This window comes from Stegostoma tigrinum, chromosome 13 (genome assembly GCF_030684315.1).
Source record: "Stegostoma tigrinum isolate sSteTig4 chromosome 13, sSteTig4.hap1, whole genome shotgun sequence".
NCBI classification, from domain to species: domain Eukaryota; kingdom Metazoa; phylum Chordata; class Chondrichthyes; order Orectolobiformes; family Stegostomatidae; genus Stegostoma; species Stegostoma tigrinum.
The window spans coordinates 14,067,028-14,091,772 of NC_081366.1; positions in this window are offsets into that span (position 1 = coordinate 14,067,028).

The following is a 24,745-nucleotide window of genomic DNA, read 5'->3' on the forward strand; positions in this document are numbered from 1 at the left end:
TGATTATCATGTGGCCTCTCCTGTAACTTGCCTTCACTCTCAAAGTAGTAGCCATTATAAGCCATCACATGAACAAGGGCTGTGGATACAGGTCTAGGTTCAAGGGGCTGAACTGCCTACTCCTGCTTCTCGCTGTTCTGTTCCAAAATGAAGGGAGGAAGGATTTGGTAAAAAAAATAACGGAAGGCCGAGTATCAAAAATTAGCAGCGTAGAGGTCAGAGCAAGGTGAGGAGGGTGATTGACATAAACAGTAAGAGACCAGATACAGTTCCAGAAGACAAGTACAAGTAACTTAAGAAAAGGTGCAAAGTGAATGACAAAGATACATTCCATTGCTTGTAGAGCCATGTGCACAGCATCCAATATAAAACAGAAGAATTGAGATAATGGATAACTGAGACGTTGCTAATATCAAGAGCAGATTAGCAATTAAAAGTATCCAATAATGAATACAACTGCTATTTTGCAGCCACTCCTTATCAGTGGCTATTCGCCGAACATTGGACCAAACAGAAATCTCAGTCACTTGTCCCATCAGTTATCCTCTTGATGATAATTTTCCTGCCTCTCTTCGTTGTGTCTCCAGCTTTTCTCTTATTTGGAAACAGGATCAATAGTAACATTAATGAGGGAACTTGATAGCTACTTGAAAAGAAGTGCAGGAGGCATTGAGATTAATTAGATTGCTGTGCAAGTTGACTCAATGAGCGGACCTATTCAATGATTAAGGCTGAGCAGTTCTCCGTGCCTACCAGAAGGTGGCAGCAAATGCATTGGAATTTCCATATGCCTAATCAATGAGATGATGCTAAGTCTGGACACCTTAACCCTCCCATCCATCCCTGCACTGGGTCTGGACACCACCTCATTCTCTGGGTCCTGGGGATAAGGAGTGGTTGGATAGGCTGGGATTCTTTTCACTGGAGTGCAGCAGGTTGAGAGATGACCTTGTGGAAGTTTATAACATCATGGTGGGTATAGATAAGATGAATACCAAGGGCCTTTTCCCTAGAGCAGTGAGTTCAAAACTTGGGGGGATATTTTAAGGTCAGAGGGCTAAGATTTAAAAGGGACCTGAGGAGCAACATTTTCCACACAGAGGGTGATTTGTATGTGGAATGAGCTGCCAGAGGAAGTGAAAGATGCAGGTAAGTTACAATATTCAAAAGACATTTAGAGACAGGTAAATGAACAGGAAAGTTGAGAGAAACATGGGTCAAATGCAGGATAATGGGACTAGTTTAGTTTGGGAAACTTGGTCAGCATGGATGAATTGAATCAAAGATTCTGTTTCTGTACTGTATGACTCCCTCCCAATATAATAGCACCCTCCCACCCCTACACTGGGTACACTGGGCCCTGAGCACCAACCAATTTCTTCAGAGTCTTCAAATGCCAATGTACCAATGTCACTTGGCAGTGCCCTGGGTTTCAAGTCCCTGTCTGAGTTAGAATGAGGGCTGTCATTAGTGAAGTGCTACATAAGGAAGAGACAGGAGCAGAGAAAAGGATCTACAAAAGGAGTGAATTTCACCCTGAAATACAAAAAGGGGATTGTCGCACCATTAGGGCTGTAGGTGAACCAAGAAATTCGGCTGCAGTTTGTTGGTGCCCATGCTGTAATTTCCAGAATCTTCTTGTTTTCCCCACGTAGTTTAGAAGCACTGACAAAAGAAAGATGGAAGCCATTAGGCTGTGACCTGTGACCCACACACATTATTAAATCTGTTCCAACAGGACTTCCCTTCCTCTGTGTGAGCAGTGACAGGGCCAGCGCTCTCAGATCGCAGCAGGCAGGGCACTTTATTAGGCCCCACCAACAGCACAGCACCGAGTAGATAAACAGAATGGCCTGCGTTTGAGTAAATATAACAGAGCAAATGATGGGTCTGCAGCAGAACTGGTTCACACGAGGACTGCTCGATTCCCCCACCCTCTTCATCTGTTTTGTCTTAAGAGTGATGCAGTTACTCATGGGGATGTTGCTTTAATGCGATTAGAATGACGGTAATGGTTTGCCTGAATTGATGTTTGTGTTTTTTATGAGGTGACGCTGAAGTCAGGGTCCAGCAGTGGGCCGTAAACCCTTGAAGGAATGTTAATTGGCTGAAGATGTGGCCAATCTGGAGCAGCATGAAATACCCATTTCATTTCCATAATTTGAATGTTTCTTGTATTCTGCAGTGTCAGGAGAGGCAGTTCCTTGTTTGGTTCCATTAGACATTAGTTTGGAGAAAATGTTCCCTAGCCAGAATCAATCTGGGTTCCTGGGTTGTGTTTATGTAGCAGTTATTAGTATTTCTCTTGAATAAAATAGCACGAACTGCACACATTTTTATGAATGAAAAGCAAACAACAGATATAGTTGGTGGGGGTGGGGGAATGGGACGTTGTAACATTAAGGATATTCCTGACCTTGTGGACACAAGCTTCGTCTGTTTTGATTCCAAGTTTTCTGAATGCTTTAATATCGAACAGATTTCGGGCATGTTTCATTACGGGGTGGAATCTATATTGACGTTTCAGTGGGTGAATGAGCAGTGAAGGAGTGGTCACAAAAATGTTGCTATTCAGAAAACCTGGGCTAATTGAGTGCAATTTATTTGGTGCAATATTCAACAGTCATTGGGGATTTTTCGATCAGTGCTTTCTGTATATTTCTTTATATTACAAAAAGTCTCCATCGAGTCTGCATCCAAGTTTCACCCTACTGTTTAGGGTCACCTTTTGAGGTTGTGACTGGATTTGAAGAGCATAGCCAATGTGTGGTCTCAGAATTGATGGGAAAGCAGAACACTTCTCCCCTTCCTGTCTTGCCCCTTCTTATGCTGCCCCCTTGACATGTCTACTTAACCTCTTCCCCACCTCCTCACTCTTCTAACCCCACTTCCCTCACTCTTCACCCTATGGCATACACTCCCCTATACCCTTTGTCCCCTCTCACTGCATCCCTCCTGGATTTGAGCAAACAAACATTTGAACCAAACACCAAGTCTACCCTCCCATCAACCTCAAACTTTCTCAAGACCCTGCACCCCAGCCCCTCCACCCTAATATTAACAAATATTGAATTCCCTTGGATTTTTCATTTGATGTGAGTGATATTTTCACTATGGCAGCCTCTTGAATATCAGGGTGTTTGGGGAACTGTGTGCCTGGCTGCTGTTTGCTCATTGGCGAGATCTGTCAAGGCTGCTCCCTATCAGCTCTTATTCCAAATATCCACTCAGTCAGTCAGTCAGCCCAGAGTCACATCTTCCAAAACCCAAAAACTTCCACAAACATGTCATAGTATTATAAAATCCCTGCAGTGTGGAAACAGGCCCTTCAGCCCATCAAGTCCACGCTGACTCTCAAGGCATCCCACCCAGACCTATCCCCCTATAACCCATCTAATCTACACATCCCTGAATACTACAGGCAATTTAGCATAGCCAATCGACCTAGCCTGCACATCTTTGGACTGTGGGATGAAACTGGAGCACCCGAAGGAAACCCACGCAGACACAGCGAGAATGGAGTTCAACCTGGATAAATGCGAGGTGATGCATTTTGCAAGGTTGAATTTGAAAGCTGAGTACAGGATTAAGGATAGGATTCTTGGCAGTGTGGAGTAACAGAGGGATCTTGGTGTGCAGATATATAGATCCCTTAAAATGGCCACCCAAGTGGACAGGGTTGTTAAGAAAGCATATGGTGTTTTGGCTTTCATTAACCGGGGGATTGAGTTTAAGAGTCGTGAGATCTTGTCGCAGCTCTATAAAACTTTGGTTAGACCGCACTTGGAATACTGCGTCCAGTTCTGGTCGCCGTATTATAGGAAAGATGTGGATGCTTTGGAGAGGGTTCAGAGGAGGTTTACCAGGATGCTGCCTGGACTGGAGGGCTTATCTTATGAAGAGAGGTTGACTGAGCTCGGTCTCTTTTCATTGGAGAAAAGGAGGAGGAGAGGGGACCTAATTGAGGTATACAAGATAATGAGAGGCATAGATAGAGTTGATAGCCAGAGACTATTTCCCAGGGCAGAAATGGCTAGCACGAGGGGTCATAGTATTAAGCTGGTTGGTGGAAAGTATAGAGGGGATGTCAGAGGCGGGTTCTTTACACAGAGAGTTGTGAGAGCATGGAATGCGTTGTCAGCAGCAGTTGTGGAAGCAAGGTCATTGGGGTCATTTAAGAGACTGCTGGACATGCATATGGTCACAGAAATTTGAGGGTGCATACATGAGGATCAATGGTCGGCACAACATTGTGGGCTGAAGGGCCTGTTCTGTGCTGTACTGTTCTATGTTCTATGTTCTATGTTCTATGTTCTAAGTTCTAATGTGAAAACTCCACACAGACAGTGACCTAAGGAATGGAATCCAGGTCCGTGGCACTGAGGGAGCAGTGCTAGCCACTGTGCCACCATGCCGCCCTAAAACCCACTAGATTCCCAACAGACACATCCTCAAACCCACCAGATACTCCCCAGTAAACAGATCCTCAAATCCACCAGATACTACCCAATAGACACATCCTCAAATCCACCAGATACTACCCAATAGACACATCCTCAAATCCACCAGATACTACCCAACTGACAATTTCTCAAGCCCACCAGACACTCCCCAACAGACACATAGTCAAACCTACCAGATACTCCAACAGACACATCCTCAAGCCCCCTAGGTACCCCACAGACACATCCTCAAATCCAAAGATTCCATCCACAGATCCTCAAGCCCACCAGATCCCGCCACAGACACATCCTCAAAGCCTCCAGATTCCTCCACAGACACACCCTTAAACCCACCAGATAACCCCACAGACATATTCTCAAAATCCGTAGCGACACAAATCTCCAATTCCATAAACACCGCCATTGCCATCCTTAAAGACTCTAGACATTCTCACAAAGACCCACCCAAAAACCCTGAGGAACTCCCCAGATACCTGCACAATACAATCTGCTCCAATATATCTCTATTAATCTGACTTGTGTTCTCCTGACACCCATCCTCCACGGCCGCATTCCCTGAGGTTCACTGAACTTCTTCTGGTGCCAACACACCCAGATACACATCCAACATGCCCTGAAAGACCTCCTCGATACTCCCAAACAATCTCTCACCTTTCATCCGCCTACTGTGCCAGACACCAAGGCAATCACCTACCAAAAGCCCCTTCCCACCCTCTCCCATGCCCAGAGGAGAGGATGATAGAAAAAAAAGTGCCCACAGGGGACAAACAAAGAATACAAGGAGCAGGATCTGCAGACAGACCTTACGGGACTTTGTACTTTGAACTCCCAGTTGTCTGACCCATAAGATAAATGTCTCAGGCTAGAAGTCATGACATGTTTAGCTTTTGACACTGAGATGATGTGCAAACCTCCTGGGCTTGCAATGTTTACAGTGACAGCAGTGCTTATTCTAAATCGGTTCTGAATAGCCCATAGCATCAACTAATAAAATGATTTTTAACCCTCAGTTCTTCCCCATTCTCCCATTGCGGGCAAGGCAGTAACTGGGGAGAGAATGGGGCCCCCTACAGATCAACAAGTCTATATGTGGAGCCACAGGAGATACGTGAGAGACTAAATGACTATTTTGCATCGGTATTTACTGTAGAGAAGGATATGAAAGCCAGGAAACTTGGTGAAGTAAATAATGATGTCTTGTAGAGCTCATATTACAGAAAAGGAGATGCTGGATGTCTTAAAACATATTAAGGCACCTGATCAAGTGTTTCCCAGAAATTTGTGGGAAGCTAGAGAAGTGATTGCTGGTTCCTTGCTGAGATATTTGTAACATTAACAGCCATGGGTGAGGTGCCAGAAGGCTGGAAGTTGGCTAATGTGGTGCTGCTATTTAAGAAAGGCAGTAGAGGAAAAACCAGGGAACAATAGACCAGTGAGCCTTATATCAATGGTGGGTAAGTTGTTGAAGGGGATTCTGAGAGACAGGATTTATGTGCAATTGGAAAATCAAGGACTGATTAGAGATAGTCAGCGTGGCTTTGTACAAGGGAAATTGAGTCTCAAAACTTGATTGAGTTTTTTGAAGTTGTGACAAAGAATACTGATGTTGGCAGAACAGTAAATGTCTGAATGGACCTCAGCAGTGTTTACCAAGGTTACGCAGGGTAGACTGGTTAATAAGGTTAGATCACATGGGACCCAGGAAGAGCTAGTGAATTGGATAAAAAATTGGCTTGAAGGTAGAAAACAGAGGGTGGTGGTAAAATAACAAAAACATAAGTTGCTGGAAAAGCTCAGCAGGTCTGGCAGCATCTGTGAAGAAAAATCAGAGTTAACGTTTCAGGTCTGGTGACCCTGCCTCAAAATGGCAGTAATAAATAGTTGTTTTTCACACTGGAACCCTGTGACTCACTGTGTGCCACAAGGATTGGTGCTAGTTTCCACTGCTTTTCATCATTTAAATAAATGATTTGAATTCAAGATGGCACCGACACCAGGCTCTTTGTGAACTCCCTACAGTGGATCTTATTCTCGCATTTCTTATAACCATTCTGCACTTTTAAACCTAAATTTTAAGTCTGTGAAAGTCACTATCTTGCTTTGTGACCCTTCTGTGCAGCGTAACTTTGTATGCCTCATTTTGTCTAAGCACCCTATGATCTGTATGCCCTTGTTTGCTATGATCTTCCTCTACTGATTGTAAAACAAAACTTTTCACTGTATTTAGGAATATAAGAGGCACGTGAGTTTTGAGAAGATTTGCAGCTCAGGTTGAGGTTCTGGATGTAAGTTTGGCACGGTTAGTAAGCTTACAGTTGACATTAAAATAGGTGGTGTAGTGGACAGTGAAGAAGATTATTTCAGAGTACAATGGGACCTTGAACAGATGGGGCAATGGGTCAAGGAGTGGCAGATTTAGATAAATGTGAGATGTTGCATTTTGGGAAGGCAAACCAGGGCAGGACGTTTACAGTTAAAAGTAGGGTTCTGGAAACTGTTGCTGAACAAAAAGACCGAGGGGTGTAGCTACAAGTTGCAAGTGGAGTTGCAGTTGACTGGGTAATGAAGAAGGTGTTTGGCATGCTTGCCGACACTCAGTGTAGGAGTTGGGATGTCATGTTGTGGTTGTTACAAGACATTGATGAGGTGACTTTTAGAATACTGCATACGATTTTGGTCGCCCTTTTGTAGGGAGGATGTTGGTAAATTTGAGGGGGTGCAGAAAATATTTACATGGATGTAGCCAGGACTAGAGGGTTTGAGCTATAGGGAGAAGCTGAATAGGCTGAGGCTTTTTATTTCCCAGAGCGTTGGAGGCTGCGGGGTGATCTTACAGAGGTTTATAAAATCGTGAGGGGGGCATGGATATAGTGAATATCCAAGATCTTTTTCCTGGGATAGGGGTGTCCACAATTAGAGGTTATAGGTATAAGATTAGAGGGGAAAGATTTAAAAAGGACCTGAGGGGTAACTTTTTGACACAGAGAGTGGTATGTGTAGGGAACTAGCTTCCAGAAGAAGGGGTGAAAGCAGGTGCAGTTACAGTATTTAAAAGGCATCTGGATGGGTATATGACCCTATGTTGCTTGATGTTCCTGCCTTTTGATTTTTGATTTTTGATTTTTGATTTTTGATTTTGATTTTTCATACACATTCGCTTGCGCTTTTTTAAAATGTGTACTTAGTTTGTGAATCAAAAAGAGAGTGTGAAACCACACTTTAAGTTATTTGCAAGAAATATCTTGTCACTTACAAGAGCATGGAACAAAATTATTGTAACTATGAACAAATAATTCAGCAATGTGAAGCCATATTCTCACAGGTTGCACTAATATTGTGTCATTTACTTTGACAGAGGGAAATGTTGGCCGCATTTATGGGAAGTCAAAGTCTGTCAAAGAATCTTAGAGCTTCAACTGTTTCAGATTTATTGATGTCAGTAATTAATTTAAATCCTTTAATAGCACCATCAAGGAGGTTTTAAGATCAGTACCTCTCATATTACTTTCCGTTCATGATTTGCAAAAAGTCGAAAGAAGTCATTGTGTGGGCAATGGACAGCAACATCCACAAACAGCAACACATGAATCCTCGGCTGCTTTAGGTCCATGTCATTTCACTCCATTAGAACATCAATCTCTGTGTGATCACTGAAAATACTCAACTTTGCCTTACCACTACCTCTCCTGACTCCTCCACTGTTGGTAAATCATCAGATAGCTCGTCCAGGACTTGATGTACTAAAACTCCTCTCACTAAATTCTGGAAAGACTGAAGTTAATTCCTTGATCCCCATCATAAACTCTGTTTCCTAGCCACTGACTTCATCCCATAAAACCATGAGAAATAGGAACAGAAGTAAACAGTTCAGCCCCCCCCCAACCGAGCCTGTTTTACCTTTCAGTAGGATCATGGATGATCCAACACTCCTCATGTCCCCTTTCCTCATAACCCTTGGTTCCCCTACTGATCAAGAATCTATCTTTCTCAGTCTTTAACATACACAAGGACTCTGGCCAAACAGCTCTCTCTGATGAAGAGTTTCAAAAGATACTGAACCTTCTGAGAGAGAAAAAAAATTCCTTCTCATTTCAGTCTTAAAATGGTGCCACCTAATTCTGACACTTTGCCCCCTGGTCGTAGACTGTCCCATGAGGGGATTCCCCCTCCCTGATTAAAACTGACCTGAGCTTCCAGCACATGTTCGCACTATTATTATTTTAATAGAACCTTCAGTAGCATCTTGTGATTGTGAGGGATGGTGCTGAGCAGGGGAGCATGAGCGGTAATGCACTTGACCATGGTGAGGGGGCAGTTAGAGCAGACAAACAGACAGTCCCTTGAATACAAGATAATAAAGTGTGGGGTCTGGATGAACAAGACAATTACTTCGTGGGAGGGAGAGCTGATGTGAAGAAGGAGCAGACAGACAAAGGATTCTTAATCCATGATAAACCATGTTCTTCTTTCCATGTGAATACCCTAATTTTAACCTTAATTTTCCTTCATGTTTGTAATGGTCTGATTCCAGTGGAATAAAGAAACTCTGCTTCATGATTACAAAGTGTGGAGCTGGATGAACACAGCAGGTCAAGCAGCATCCCAGGAGCACAAAAGCTGATGTTTCGGGCCTAGACCCTTCATCAGAGAGGGGGTTCTGGAATAAATAGGGAGAGAGGGGGAGGCGGACCGAAGATGGAGAGAAAAGAACATAGGTAGAGTGGAGAGTATAGGTTAGGAGGTAGGGAGGGGATAGGTCAGTCCAGGGAAGACGGACAGGTTAAGGAGGCCGGATGAGATGGTAGGTAGGAAATGGAAGTGAGGCTTGAGGTGGGAGGAAGGGATGAGTGAGAAGAAGAACAGGTTAGGGAAGCAGAGACAGGCTGGGCTGGTTTTGGGATGCAGTGGGGGGAGGGGTCGAGCTGGGCTGGTTTTGTGATGCAGTGGGGGGAGGGGAGATTTTGAAGCTTGTGAAGTCCACATTGATACCATTGGGCTGCATGGTTCCCAAGCGAAATATGAGTTGCTGTTCTTGCAACCTTCGGGTGGCATCATTGTGGCACTGCAGGAGGCCCATGATGGACGTGTCATCTGAGGAATGGGAGGGGGAGTGAAGATGGTTTGCGACTGGGAAGTCAAACAACTGCCATTCACTCCCATTCCTCAGACGACACGTCCATCATGGGCCTCCTGCAGTGCCACAATGATGCCACCCGAAGGTTGTAAGAACAGCAAATCATATTCCGCTTGAGAACCCTGCAGCCCAATGGTATCAATGTGGACTTCACAAGCTTCAAAATCTCCCCTTCCTCCACTGTATCCCAAAACCAGCCCAGTTCGTCCCCTCCCCCCACTGCACCACACAACCAGCCCAGCTCTTCCCCTCCCCCCCCACCGCATCCCAAAACCAGCCCAGTTCTTCCCCTCCCCACCACTGCATCACAAAACCAGCCCAGCTTGACCCCTCCCCCCGCTGCATCCCAAAACCAGCCCAGCTCGTCCCCTCCCCCCACTGCATCCCAAAACCAGCCCAGCCTGTCTCCGCTTCCCTAAACTGTTCTTCCTCTCGCCCATCCCTTCCTCCCACCTCAAGCCGCACTTCCATTTCCTACCTACCACCTCATCCCGCCTCCTTGACCTGTCCGTTTTCCCTGGACTGACCTGTCCCCTCCCTACCTTCCCACCTATACTCTCCTCTCTACCTATCTTCTTTTCTCTCCCTCTTCGGTCCGCCTCCCCCTCTCTCCCTACTTATTCCAGAACCCTCTCCCCATCCCCCTCTCTGATGAAGGGTCTAGGCCCGAAACGTCAGCTTTTATGCTCCTGAGATGCTGCTTGGCCTGCTGTGTTCATCCAGCTCCACACTTTGTTATCTTGGATTCTCCAGCATCTGCAGTTCCCATTATCACTCTGCTTCATGCTTATTGGGTTGTCCGTGTTCAGATTTCATGTTACACAGTATGATTGCAACGGGAGTGAGAGCAGAGAGAAATTGTGAGGCGCAGTAGGAAGAGCATACTAGAGACAAAGGGCAATTTAATTCTTATGCGCTGCATTAAGCAGATCATCGAAGGCAGTATGCATGTCAATGTAAAAGTATTCTGACGATTATTTTTAGATAAGACCTTAGAGGAAAAGGTTACTAAAATAAAAGGGAGCAGACAGTTCTGGAAGAATTGCAAGAACTATCATAACTGAGAGACAGGCTGAGTAAAACAGGGATTACTGAGAGATGAATTCCCAAATAAATCTGCATTGTAAAACATGATGTTAATTCACGAGCAGATGAAAGCAATAGTCAGTGAAGGTGCAATATAACAAATAGTTCACATGGCCCATAGTTTGCAGACTTTTGCTACATGTAGGGATCTAATCAATATAAAATCTTCAGTGGTAATGATGGTGAAAACACATTACAGAGTCTGAGTTCTACAAAGTGCCTGCAAACTAACTCCACACTGCCTGATTCTGCAGCTCTTAATTAAAGCTTGTTTAGCCTTTGAAAGGAATCAGTTAACAACTGATTAATTGCAGATCATTCACTCCTTGCCCCCCCCCCCCGGTCAGTTATTTCAGTCCCATCAACATTTAGAATACTTTAGTCATATGTCTATTTGCAAACCCAAGAGAAAATATTTAAGAGGTTCAGAATAAGATTGGTACTATTATGTAATAAAGGAAAACAATCTAATAAAGTGTTCAGACTGGGAATTCTTCAAGTATACAGAGGAGTAAAATAGAGTGATTGAATTCATAACCTAAATAAGATACAGATGGCAGGCCCAGTGATGTGTTGCAGCTGCAGCATGTGGGAGCTGCTGGACAGCAAGATGATCCACAGTAAACACATCTTTAGCAAACGTGCTCCTGAAATGCTGCTCGGCCTGCTGTGTTCATCCAGCCCCACACTTTGTTATCTTGGATTCTCCAGCATCTGCAGTTCCCATTATCTCTTTAGCAAGTGTTTATAGCATGAGCTACTTTGGATCCAGTTGCGAACCAGCAATCAAGCTGCAGACATTGTACCATATCATGGAGGGGAAGTTATCTGGATGCTTTGCTTCACGAAACACCCCTTAACTGGGTAATTCAAACTTGGTCTGTGATCAAGGACAGGCGAGTGTGATTGTAGATGATACAATTACAGGGTCCTAAGGGCCAGCCCTTGAGGAACCTCTGTGCCTGCAGTTGGCTAAGAGTAACAAAGTTCTTGTAAGCTGTGTGGATGAGAATGGAGACTGCAGGGAGGATGTGACCATGGCATTGTGGTGCAGCGAACCATCCAAGTGGGCAAGGAAATAGGAATGTAGTAGTGGTATTAGGAAGTAGATGTTGTTCTCTGCAGCTATGAGTGTGAGTCCTCAAGGCTGTGTTGCATGCCTTGTGCCAGGGTTAAGGACATTTCCTTAGGGCTGGAGGGAAACATGGACTGGGATGGGGAAAGATCCAGTTGTCATTGTACATGTTGATACCAATGACAATAATAGGCCTGGAAATGAGATTCTGTGAGATATTTTGAACAGTTAGGAGTTGGACTAAAATGCAGAAGCTTGAAGGTACCAATAATCTTAGCAGTGTTGCCTGAACCACTGACAAAATCTGAGACTGAATAAAGTAAGGCAGTTACATGCATAGCTTGAATATTGGTGTGGGTAGAAAGCATTTTAATTCATGGGGTGCTGGTACCAATTCTAAAGTAGATGAAGCTGTTTTGGAGAAATGGGCAGTGACCTGACAAATCAAATAATCAATTTAGAGAGGGCTGTAAAGTAAGTAAAGGAGGGGGAAGTTTGGTTAGGGGTTATGTAGGCTTAAGAAACAAGAGTGTGTGGTGGCTTTATCAACTATGTTGATAATGGGACAGGAAGGGACATAATGCAGAAGTAAAAGAAAAGCAGCAAATGGGGTCGACCAAAGTAAAAATGGTTAAAAAGCAAAATTAATGCCTCCTTTATTTAAAAACATATAGAATTAAAAACAAAAGGAATGAATTCACAACACAAATAGTGTGCATCATTTTATAACCATTAGAAACATGGCTGCGAGAAGATGAAGGTTGGGAACTAAATATTTATGCGTATGTGACATTTTGAAAGGGCTTGGAAGGAAAGGTAATGGGATAGCTTTGTTAGTATGGGATCAACTAGTCTGAAAGGAAGAAATTATCTTGGATCAGATGATGTAGAATCCATAGAGGTGGAGGTAAGAAATAACAAGGGATGGAGTAGCCATCCTGTCAGACAGAGAGTAAATCATGAGATTGAGAAATGTCAAAAAGGCATTACGTTATGGGTGACTTTTAATTTTCATGCAGATTAGAAACATCAAATTATTTATGGTAACAATGAGGAAGAATTCACAGAGTGCAATCATAGAGTTATATAACACAGAAAGAGACCCTTTAGTCCAACTAGTCCATGCCGAGCAGGTTTCCTATTTACTTGCATTTGGCCTATATGCCTCTAAACCTTTCCTATTCATGTCCAAATGGCTTTTTATTATTGTACATATACCTGCATTTACCACTTCCTCTGGCAGTTCATTCCATATACACACCACTCTCTGTGTGAAAAAGTTGCCGCTCAGGACCCTTTCAACTCTTTCTCCTCTTACTTTAAACTTATGCTCTCAGGAAAGATTCCTATAACACCTAAGAAGCTTCAAAACATCAGGACAAAGTCTACACTTGATTTGCACCACACATCTATAAATATGTGCCCCCACCACTGATCCTACAACAGTGTGTACCATCCATACAATACGCTGCAGAAATTCACCAAGGGTCCTTAGACAACATCATCCAAAACCAAGAACACTTTCATCTAGAAGGACAAGGGCAGCAGATAAATGGGAACATCATCACATGCAAATTTTTCTCCAAGCTAGCCACCATCTTGACATGGGAATATATTGCTATTCCTTCAAAGGGGCTGGGTCAAAAATCCTCACTGAGGCCTTTGAGGGTGTTCCTCCACCAAATGGACTGCAATGTTTCAAGAAGGCAACTCACCACTACCTTCTGAATGCTATCCAGATGCGGACAATAAAAATTGGTCTAGCTGGAGATGCCAACATTCTATGAGTGAATGAAAGGTACTGAAATATACAGCGACATATTCTCATAATTAGAAATAACTCACATTGAACTCAGTAGGTGAGTTGGGTTCCCAATGGTGTGTATAAAGGTGTTGCTGCCTTCAGATTGGATCTGCTGTCTCTTTGTAGATAGATGAGTATCTGTGACTACATTGAATTGCGTTAAAAGTGAGGGCCAGGTCCTTTGGGATCTAGGCTGTATGTCTGGCCAAGTTACCTCAAGGTGTTTGTGATATAGTTTGGAACGTTTGGGGTATAGTTTGGGTGTGTGCCAAACCTAGAAGCAGTGTAAAGTCATCAAGCATTGAAACAGGGTGTGGAAATAACGTCACCTTTGCATTGCAGGTAAGAAGCTATTCATCAAGCTCTTGGTATTGTTTCACATGTTCACCCATGGTGATCAGAAAGCCCTCTTCTGCTTTATCTGGAGATTAAGGATGGACCATTTCTTCATTGTCATGGAAGGCAAATCTCTTGACATTGAAAATTTATTCTTTTACAGGATGAGAGTGTTGCTGTTGGGGGCCTGTATTTGTTGGCTATTCCTAACTGCCTTCTTTCCCTTGAAATGAGTGGCTTGGTAGGCCATTTCAGAGGGCAATTAAGAGTAACCCATATTATTGGATGCTTGTGTCTTGTATAGGCCAGATCAGGTAAATTTTCATCCCTAAAGTACATCGGTGAACACTTGGGTTTTTATGACAATCTGACAGTTTAATGGTCATAGTTACTAACATAAATTTTGCCTGTGGCTATTGTGTGATTTGAGCCTGTGTTCCCAGACTACAATTATGGGTCTTTGGCTTTTGAATGATTCTGCCATCATCTTTCACCTCCTGAACATTGATAAATTTTGTAAGAAGTACTCCACATCACCCATGCCCTGATGCCCAACTTTGTGAGTGGCTACCTCGAGCTGTGAGTAGAATCTTGTCTCACAAACACCAACAGTTAGTCTGTGCTGAGGTTATGTATGTACCTGGTGTTGTGCAGGATGGGTCAGGCCAAGAAGACTCCACTCAATTATACCACAAGTCTTGGAAAAAAAATCTTTGTGCAAGAAAATGCCTTTGATTACGCATTCAATGGCCCACTAAAATATTCTTAAGACCCTGTACAAGGTGGAGATGATGGGATCTGTCAGAAAGTTTCCTGAGCAGACTGTCAAAACAAACTACCTCATCACCAGAACATTCAGTTAAATGCCAAAATGTAGCTTAGCTGGTAATGAGGAAGACCTCCCCATCAAATCGCTCTGCATATCCAGATTTGCATGGTTTTTGCACACTGTCCATTGTGATGTATGAAGCTGTGAAAGGCTCTATGTGAATGCACGTTTCATCTTCATGTAAAAGGTATGTGTTCATACATGCTGTGTGTGAGAGATTAACAGCTAGTGACTCAGTGTAGGAATTGGTCAATATTCACCAGTTCCGAGCAAAGTCTTTCTGAATTAATTTATTTATCCAGGTAGCTCTGTTAATTTTTACCTTCTCTTTTCCATTTGTTCCTTGATTATATCTGAACAAACTCTTTGTCATCCCTTTCAGTTTCCATGAGCCAACCTTCGACTCCAATCTACCCAGATCAGATCCCTCCTTAATTCAGTGAAAATAATCTGCATCCAGTTGTATATGTTTATTCCAGATTGTTCCTTATTCTTCACAATCAATCTAAAAATTACAATCCTATGATCGCTATTCCCAAGATGGTCTCCCACTGTTACATTCTGCACTTGATTCAATGTCCTACCTACATCCCTCCTCATTGGGCAGCAAACATGCAGAAAATCATTCTGAATACATTTCAGAAATTCCTCCCATCCTCCCCACTTAACACAGTGCTTCCTAACATTTTTTTAACCTGGTGTAGCCCCATTTTAATGCCTAAGATTTCACGTAACTCCATGAATAACTGTTGATGCTGAGTTGGAGTAGCAGTTATTGCTGAGGAAGGGAGTAACTGATCCTGAAGGGAGTAACAGTAGTTGCTGGGAGGGGAAGTTACAGTTGCTGAGAAGTGAGTAACAATTGCTGGGGGAGGTAACAGTTGCTGGGGTCGGGTGGGAGTTACAGGGTTACTGGGTTGATTCGGGGGAGTCATGATTTGTGTAGGGGTGAAGTACCGTTTCTGAGGAGATGAGAATTTTAGTTGCTGTGGGAGGTTTTAGGGGGACAACTGGAGTTCAGCATTGGAGGAGTTAATGAAAAAAAAGGGTGTCTCCGAAAAATAAGCAAACGCCTACATTTTGACAGGCTTTTTTTTTGCAGCGATTAGGCCTCAGAGAGCAGTCCATGAAGGCAACGCTTACAAATTAGAGAAAAATAACACACAGATTTAAAGGGGCCTTGCAGCTGTCGGAACTCAGACTGAGATCCACTGCTGCCTTTCAATTTGTGATCTCAGATCTCATCATGTGACCAATCTGAAGGTCATGACCCACAGTTTGGGAAGTCCTGCCTGAACACAATCTGCCCTATTGAGCACTGGAGTGATTGAAGTTTCTCATTATCAATACCCTTGTGGTAACTTGGAGTAGCTTCTTTACAGATTTGCTTTTCTGTATCCTCACTGTTTTATCACTTGTAACATGCATGAGGGAACGTAGTGCTCCTTTGTGGAATCTTAAATCAAGCTTTCTTGATTACTTTAAATAAATCCTTAAATACTTTCTCACTTTAACTCATTCAAATCATTTATCACTTGATAAATTTAAGATCAATTAATTTATACATCCGCAGTAAAATACTAGCCTCATAAACAAAGATCGGAAAATTACCAGATGGACTGGTGTAAAAAGCCATCTGTTTACCAATGACCTTCAGGGAAAGAAATCTGCTCTCGTTACCTTGTCTGAGTTTACAAATATTTCCAGGCAGACATTAATGTAGTTCACTTTCAAATGTGCTTTGAAGAGATCTAGCAAGCCGCTGTATTGTTGGTGGCACATCAGAACATGTCCTAGGTAGTTAGGAATATAGTCCTGGCGGTGGTGGTCTCATTCCCAAGGATGAGTTAAAAAAAATCCCACTTTATATTGAATCAGCACTCCTATTTACCTGCCTCCGTCATGTCTGCCCCTCTTATTAGCTCAATCAGTTTTGGCAATTCATAGGATGGTAACTGTCTACTCTTAAGTTTGCACATCAGTGAACAGCTTCTTTCAGGTGAGAGGAATAAATAGGTTGAATATTGTACAAAGAGCTGCATTGCCAAAGCATTCAATCTTTCAGGGCTCTGAGGAAGGGGCACTGGACCTGAAATGTTAACTCTGACTTTTTCTTCATTGATGCTGCCAGAACTGCTGAACTTTTCCAGCAACTTCTGTTTTGTTTTTGATTTAAAGCATTTAAAGTTCTTTTGGTATGTAATCTTTCAAATGTCTGGACAAAATCAAGAATATCAAATTTCAAACAACCAAATTTCAAAAAGATTCAGGGCTTGAATATTTTGGACATGTACAAAATGTCAACGGCTAGATGTGATTCTATGGTGGGTATCACTTACTTAAAAATTCTGACTATGCTAATAGCTAAAAGAATAGCCGGGTTAAGATAAGTAGAGCTTGTGCTGGCTCATATGTGCTTGCTAGAAGATACAGACATTCTGTTCTGTGAAAATGAAAGTAATATGTTCCAGATTTGCAACTTTTTTGCAGTATCCGGGAGTTTGAAGAGCCTGTATTTTTCTGTTTGTTCCTCTGTGACAATGCCTTGGCCAGCCAGTGTCACTTGCTGATCTATCAGCCTCTTTCTTGCCTGAAAAATGAATTGATGTGATCATCTGAGATTTGGCATTTTTGTCTTTGTCCTGATGAGCTCAAGGTATAAAAGCTCTGGGGCCATCTCTTACTTTCCATCAATTTTGGGGTTTTCCACCACCAATCAGGCAATAGATTGAAGATCCAGGCTCCATGAAAGATCATGAGAAGCATTGATGAGGTCCTCACAGTACCAACAATAGAGCAATGATGGTAAAGACACAGTTTGAATGTGCTGATCATTTAGCGAACGCCTGATATCCGTTATGCAGTCAGCTGAACCTCATTAAACACGCTTGTCACAGTCAGTTCAAAAAACTGCACTATGCCTAAAGGCCAATCCAAAAACAAATGGCATCTCAATGGAGATATGGTGCTTGGATAGAAGAAGTGTTGAAAGTTGAGTCACGATAGCACAGCGGAGTTTGAAGTAAATCATGCCGCGCTTTCCCAAGAACCCAAAGGTAGTCAAGGAGCAATTGACCTTTGGGTCAACCCTGACACCTGAAGTCCTGCAGGGGGTGAAAAATTCCCGGAGAAATCAGACTTCAGTCGTGAGAATCTGTATTAATTGCCGATGAATCATTGGCTGTCGTCATCGACAACACAGGACCAATCATGAAAGCCGGTTTGAGCTGCATTTCATCCACGTGCCATCCAATCTAACCCACTGCCCAGAAACATCAAAACGTAAACAGAACCACAATAGACTTGCAGAGTGGGTTTGCTTTTCAAATTGTGTTTATTGTCCCTCCAATAAGTCACCAACCAGCCAGTAGTTTGGAAAATTTACAGTCAGTTATGTAATGGAATAATGGTCTTGCTCAGAAGCACAGGTAATGGGGAGGAATGAAATAGGAACTTCATGTTATTCATTACTGTAAGAAGTCACGCTTTCAAATATAACTGCAATTAGCCTCCGTTGAAATAATCAAACACAGATGCCATTGAGTTGAATTAATTGCCGACATGTTCAGCTTGACACAGGGAGGTAGAGAGCAGGCCTGTTATTGGAACTAATTCTGTTTGACAGTAATTAAATCTACACTGCTTATACAGTTAATGGTATGCTTCAAACTCAGTAGCTACTGTGGATTTGCAATTTCAATCCATTCTGACTTTTGAGATTTTAAAGCATGTATCTATCTGATTAAACACAGACATTTCCCTTCTAAAAAAATTTCTTGAACCAGAAGCTTTTGTTAACCATTTATTTATCAGTGAATGATCTGTAATCCCTCTCAAATACAAACTGTGTCTGGATGAAGTTAAAGTTGTATGGACATTGAAGGGGAAAGCTAGAATTAAACTTGGATGGCAGGCACCAAAGATCCATTTCTTGCCTCATTGCCTTCAAACTCTGTTCCGACAAACAACATCATGGAGTTATTTTGCTTATTCTGAAAACTAAGTGGCTTGTTGCCGAAATAAATTTTATTGTTTAGCTGTTGTAAGTGATGAAAGGAAAGATTAACTGAGGAGGCATGTGAACAATTAATATTTAAGAAATGGACAATTCCAAAACCCAGACTAACTACCCCGGTCCACTAACTCCAGCATCCACACAACTTCACAGACCTGGATCCTGTGGAGTAACTCTGCACCTAGTATGATTCCACCTAAACCCAGATTAAACCCCGATACCCAGATGAGCCTCCCGTTTCTAACCTGAAAACTCCTATGTCCAGTTTCATCGCTATATTACCCAAACTCCCTTACACCTAACCTGATCCTTCTTTAGCCAGACCAAACACTCTATACCCAATCTCATGCCTACATAATGCTCAAACAAACTAGAATCCAGTGTGATGCACGTACATCCAGCCTGATCCCACTCAAACCCAGTCTGAACCGCCACATACATAGTCTGAGACCCCACCCAAACCCAGTCTGAGACCCTCCCCAAACCCAGTCTGACACCCCCCCCAAACCCAGTACATCCGCTACACCCAGTACAACATCCCCTACACCCAGTACGACATCCGATACACCCGGTACGACCACCGCTACACCCAGTACAACATCCGCTACACCCGGTACGACATCCTCTGCTCCCACTCCGACAGCCCCGCCCAAAACCAGACTGACACCCCCACAATACCCAGTCTGATACCCCCCCAATACCCAGTCTGACACCCCCCATACCAAATCTGACACCCCCCCCATACCCAGTCTGACCTTCCCTACACTATTCTGACTCCCTCTACACCCAGTATCAGCTACCTTACAACTGATCTGACCCCCCTACACCCAGTCTGACTCCTCTACATCCAGTCAAATGCCCCACACCCATTCTGACACCCTCCACACCCAGTACAAACACTCTAGACCCTTCTGAAGCCCCTACACCCACTGGGGCACCCTCCACACCCAGTCTGAACCTCCCACACACAGTCTGAAAACACTACACGCTGTATTACGCCCTGTACACCCAGTAGAACTCCCCTACACCCAGTACAGCACCCCTACACACAGTACAACATCCGCTACACCCAGTACGACATCCGCTACACCCAGTACAACACCCCTACACACCATACAACAAGGTTACACACAGTACAACTCCCCTACATCCAGTACAACACCCCTACATAGAGTATAACATCTGCTACACCCAGTACAACATCCGCTACACCCAGAAGAACTCCCCTACACACAGTACAACAAACTTACACACAGTACAACACCCCTACATCCAGAACAACTCCCCTCCACCCAGTTCAACATCCACTACACACAGTACGACATCCGTTACACCCGGTACAACACCCCTACACCCAGTACGACACCCCTACACCCGGTACGACATCCGCTACACCCAGTACGACATCCGCTACACCCAGTACGACATCCGCTACACCCTGTACGACATCCCCTACACCCAGAAGAACTCCCCTACACCCAGTACGACACCCCTACACCCAGTACAACATCCGCTACACCCAGTACAACATCCGCTACACCCAGTACGACATCCGCTACACACAATACAACACCTCTACACACAGTACAACAAACTTACACACAGTACAACACCCCCACACACAGTACAACACCCCTACATCCAGAACAACACCCCTACACCCAGTACAACATCTGCTACACCCGGTAGAACATCCCGTACACCCAGTATGACATCCCCTACACGCAGTACAACACCCCTACACAGAGTACAACATCCCTTAAAACCAGTACAACCGCCCTACACACAGTACAAAAAGCGTACACACAGTACAACATCCCCTACACACAGTACAACACCCCTACATCCAGTACAACTCCCCTACACCCAGTACAACATCCGCTACACCCAGTACAACATCCCCTACACACAGTACAACACCCCTACATCCAGTACAACTCCCCTACACCCAGTACAACATCCGCTACACCCAGTACGACATCCGCTACACCCAGTAGAACTCCCCTACACCCAGTACAACACCCCTACACACAATACAGCAAGCTTACACACAGTACAACACCCCTACATCCAGTACAACTCTCCTGCACCCGGTACAACATCCGTGACACCCGGTACAACATCCTCTGCTCCCACTCCGACATCCCCTACACCCAGTACAACATCCGCTACACCCAGTACAACACCCGCTACACCCAGTACAACACCCCTACACACAGTACAACACCCCTACACACAGTACTACATCCGCTACACCCGGTACGACATCCTCTGCTCCCACTCCGACATCCCCTACACCCAGTACAACATCTCCTACACCCAGTACGACATCCGATACACCCGGTACGACCACCGCTACACCCAGTACAACACTCGCTACACCCAGTACAACACCCGCTACACGCAGTACAACACCCCTACACACAGTACGACATCCGCTACACCCAGTACAACACCCCTACATCCAGTACAACTCCACTACATAGAGTACGACATCCGCTACACCCAGCACGACACCCCTACACCCAGTACAACATCCCCTACACCCGGTGCGACATCCGCTACACCCAGCACGACACCCCTATACTCAGTACAACATCCCCTACACCCAGTAGGACATCCCCTACACCCAGTACGACATCCCCTACACCCAGTACGACATCCGCTCCACCCGGTACGACATCCGCTCCACCCAGTACGACATCCTCTGCTCCCAGTACAGCATCCACTACACCCAGTACAACATGCCCTACACCCAGTACAACATGCCCTACACCCAGTACGACATCCCCTACACCCGGTACGACACCCCTACACCCAGTACGACATCCGCTACACCCAGTACGACATCCGATACACCCGGTACGACATCCTCTGCTCCCACTCCAACATCCCCTACACCCAGTACAACATCTGCTACACCCAGTACGACATCTGCTACACCCTGTACAACACCCCTACACCCAGTACGACATCCCCTACACCCAGTACGACATCCGCTAGACCCGGTACAACACCCCTACACCCAGTACGACATCCGCCACACCCAGTACAACACCCCTATATCCAGTACAACTCCCCTACACCCAGTACAACATCCGCTACACCCAGTACGGCATCCGCTACACCCAGCAGAACTCCCCTACACCCAGTACAACACCCCCACACACAATACAGCAAGCTTACACACAATACAACACCCCTACATCCAGTACAACTCCCCTACACCCGGTACAACATCCGTGACACCCGGTACAACATCCGCTACCCCCAGTACAACACCCCTACACACAGTACTACATCCGCTACACCCAGTACAACGCCCCTACATCCAGTACAACTCCACTACATAGAGTACGACATCCGCTGCACCCAGCACGACACCCCTACACCCAGTACAACATCCCCTACACCCGGTGCGACATCCGCTACACCCGGTGCGACATCCGCTACACCCAGTACAACATCCCCTACACCCAGTACGACATCCGCTCCACCCGGTACAACATCCGCTCCACCCGGTACGACATCCCCTACACCCAGTACGACATCCCCTACACCCGGTACGAAATCCTCTGCTCCCAGTACAACATCCACTACACCCAGTACAACATGCCCTACACCCAGTACGACATCCGCTACACCTATTACAACATCCGCTACACCCAGTACGACATCCCCTACACCCGGTACGACACCCCTACACCCAGTACGACATCCGCTACACCCAGTACAACATCCCGTACACCCAGTATGACATCCCCTACACGCAGTACAACACCCCTACACAGAGTACAACATCCCTTAAACCCAGTACAACCGCCCTACACACAGTACAAAAAGCTTACACACAGTACAACATCCCCTACACACAGTACAACACCCCTACATCCAGTACAACTCCCCTACACCCAGTACAACATCCGCTACACCCAGTACAACATCCCCTACACACAGTACAACACCCCTACATCCAGTACAACTCCCCTACACCCAGTACAACATCCGCTACACCCAGTACAACATCCGCTACACCCAGTAGAACTCCCCTACACCCAGTACAACACCCCTACACACAATACAGCAAGCTTACACACAGTACAACACCCCTACATCCAGTACAACTCTCCTGCACCCGGTACAACATCCGTGACACCCGGTACAACATCCTCTGCTCCCACTCCGACATCCCCTACACCCAGTACAACATCCGCTACACCCAGTACAACACCCCTATACCCAGTACAACACCCCTACACACAATACAGCAAGCTTACGCACAGTACAACACCCCTACATCCAGTACAACTCTCCTGCACCCGGTACGACATCCCCTACACCCAGTACGACATCCCCTACACCCGGTACGAAATCCTCTGCTCCCAGTACAACATCCACTACACCCAGTACAACATGACCTACACCCAGTACAACATCCGCTACACCCAGTACAACATCCCCTACACACAGTACAACACCCCTACATCCAGTACAACTCCCCTACACACAGTACAACATCCGCTACACCCAGTGCGACATCCGCTACACCCAGTAGAACTCCCCTACATCCAGTACAACACCCCTACACACAATACAGCAAGCTTACACACAGTACAACACCCCTACATCCAGTACAACTCTCCTGCACCCGGTACAACATCCTCTGCTCCCACTCCGACATCCCCTACACCCAGTGCAACATCCGCTACACCCAGTACAACACCTGCTACACCCAGTACAACACCCCTACACACAGTACAACACCCCTACACACAGTACAACACCCCTACACACAGTACAACACCCCTACACACAGTACTACATCCGCTACACCCGGTACGACATCCTCTGCTCCCACTCCGACATCCCCTACACCCAGTACAACATCTCCTACGCCCAGTACGACATCCGATACACCCGGTACGACCACCGCTACACCCAGTACAACATCCGCTACACCCAGTACAACACCCGCTACACCCAGTACAACACCCGCTACACGCAGTACAACACCCCTACACACAGTACGACATCCGCTACACCCAGTACAACACCCCTACATCCAGTACAACTCCACTACATAGAGTACGACATCCCCTACACCCAGCACAACATCCCCTACACCCGGTGCGACATCCGCTACACCCGGTGCGACATCCGCTACACCCAGTACAACATCCCCTACACCCAGTACGACATCCGCTACACCTATTACAACATCCGCTACACCCAGTACGACATCCCCTACACCCGGTACGACACCCCTACACCCAGTACGACATCCGCTACACCCAGTACAACATCCCCTACACCCAGTACGACATCCGATACACCCGGTACGACCACCGCTACACCCAGTACAACATCCGCTACACCCGGTACGACATCCTCTGCTCCCACTCCGACATCCCCTACACCCAGTACAACATCTGCTACACCCAGTACGACATCTGCTACACCCTGTACAACACCCCTACACCCAGTACGACATCCCCTACACCCAGTACGACATCCGCTAGACCCGGTACGACACCCCTACACCCAGTACGACATCCGCTACACCCAGTACAACATTCCCTACACCCAGTACGACATCCGATACACCCGGTACGACCACCGCTACACCCAGTACAACATCCGCTACACCCGGTACAACATCCTCTGCTCCCGCTCCGACATCCCCTACACCCAGTACAACATCTGCTACACCCAGTACGACATCCGCTACACCCTGTACAACACCCCTACACCCAGTACGACATCCGCTAGACCCGGTACGACACCCCTACACCCAGTACGACATCCGCCACACCCAGTACAACACCCCTACACCCAGTACAACATCTGCTACTCCCAGTACGACATCCGCTACACCCAGTAGAACTCCCCTACACCCAGTATAACACCCCCACACACAATACAGCAAGCTTACACACAATACAACACCCCTACATCCAGTACAACTCCCCTGCACCCGGTACAACATCCGTGACACCTGGTACA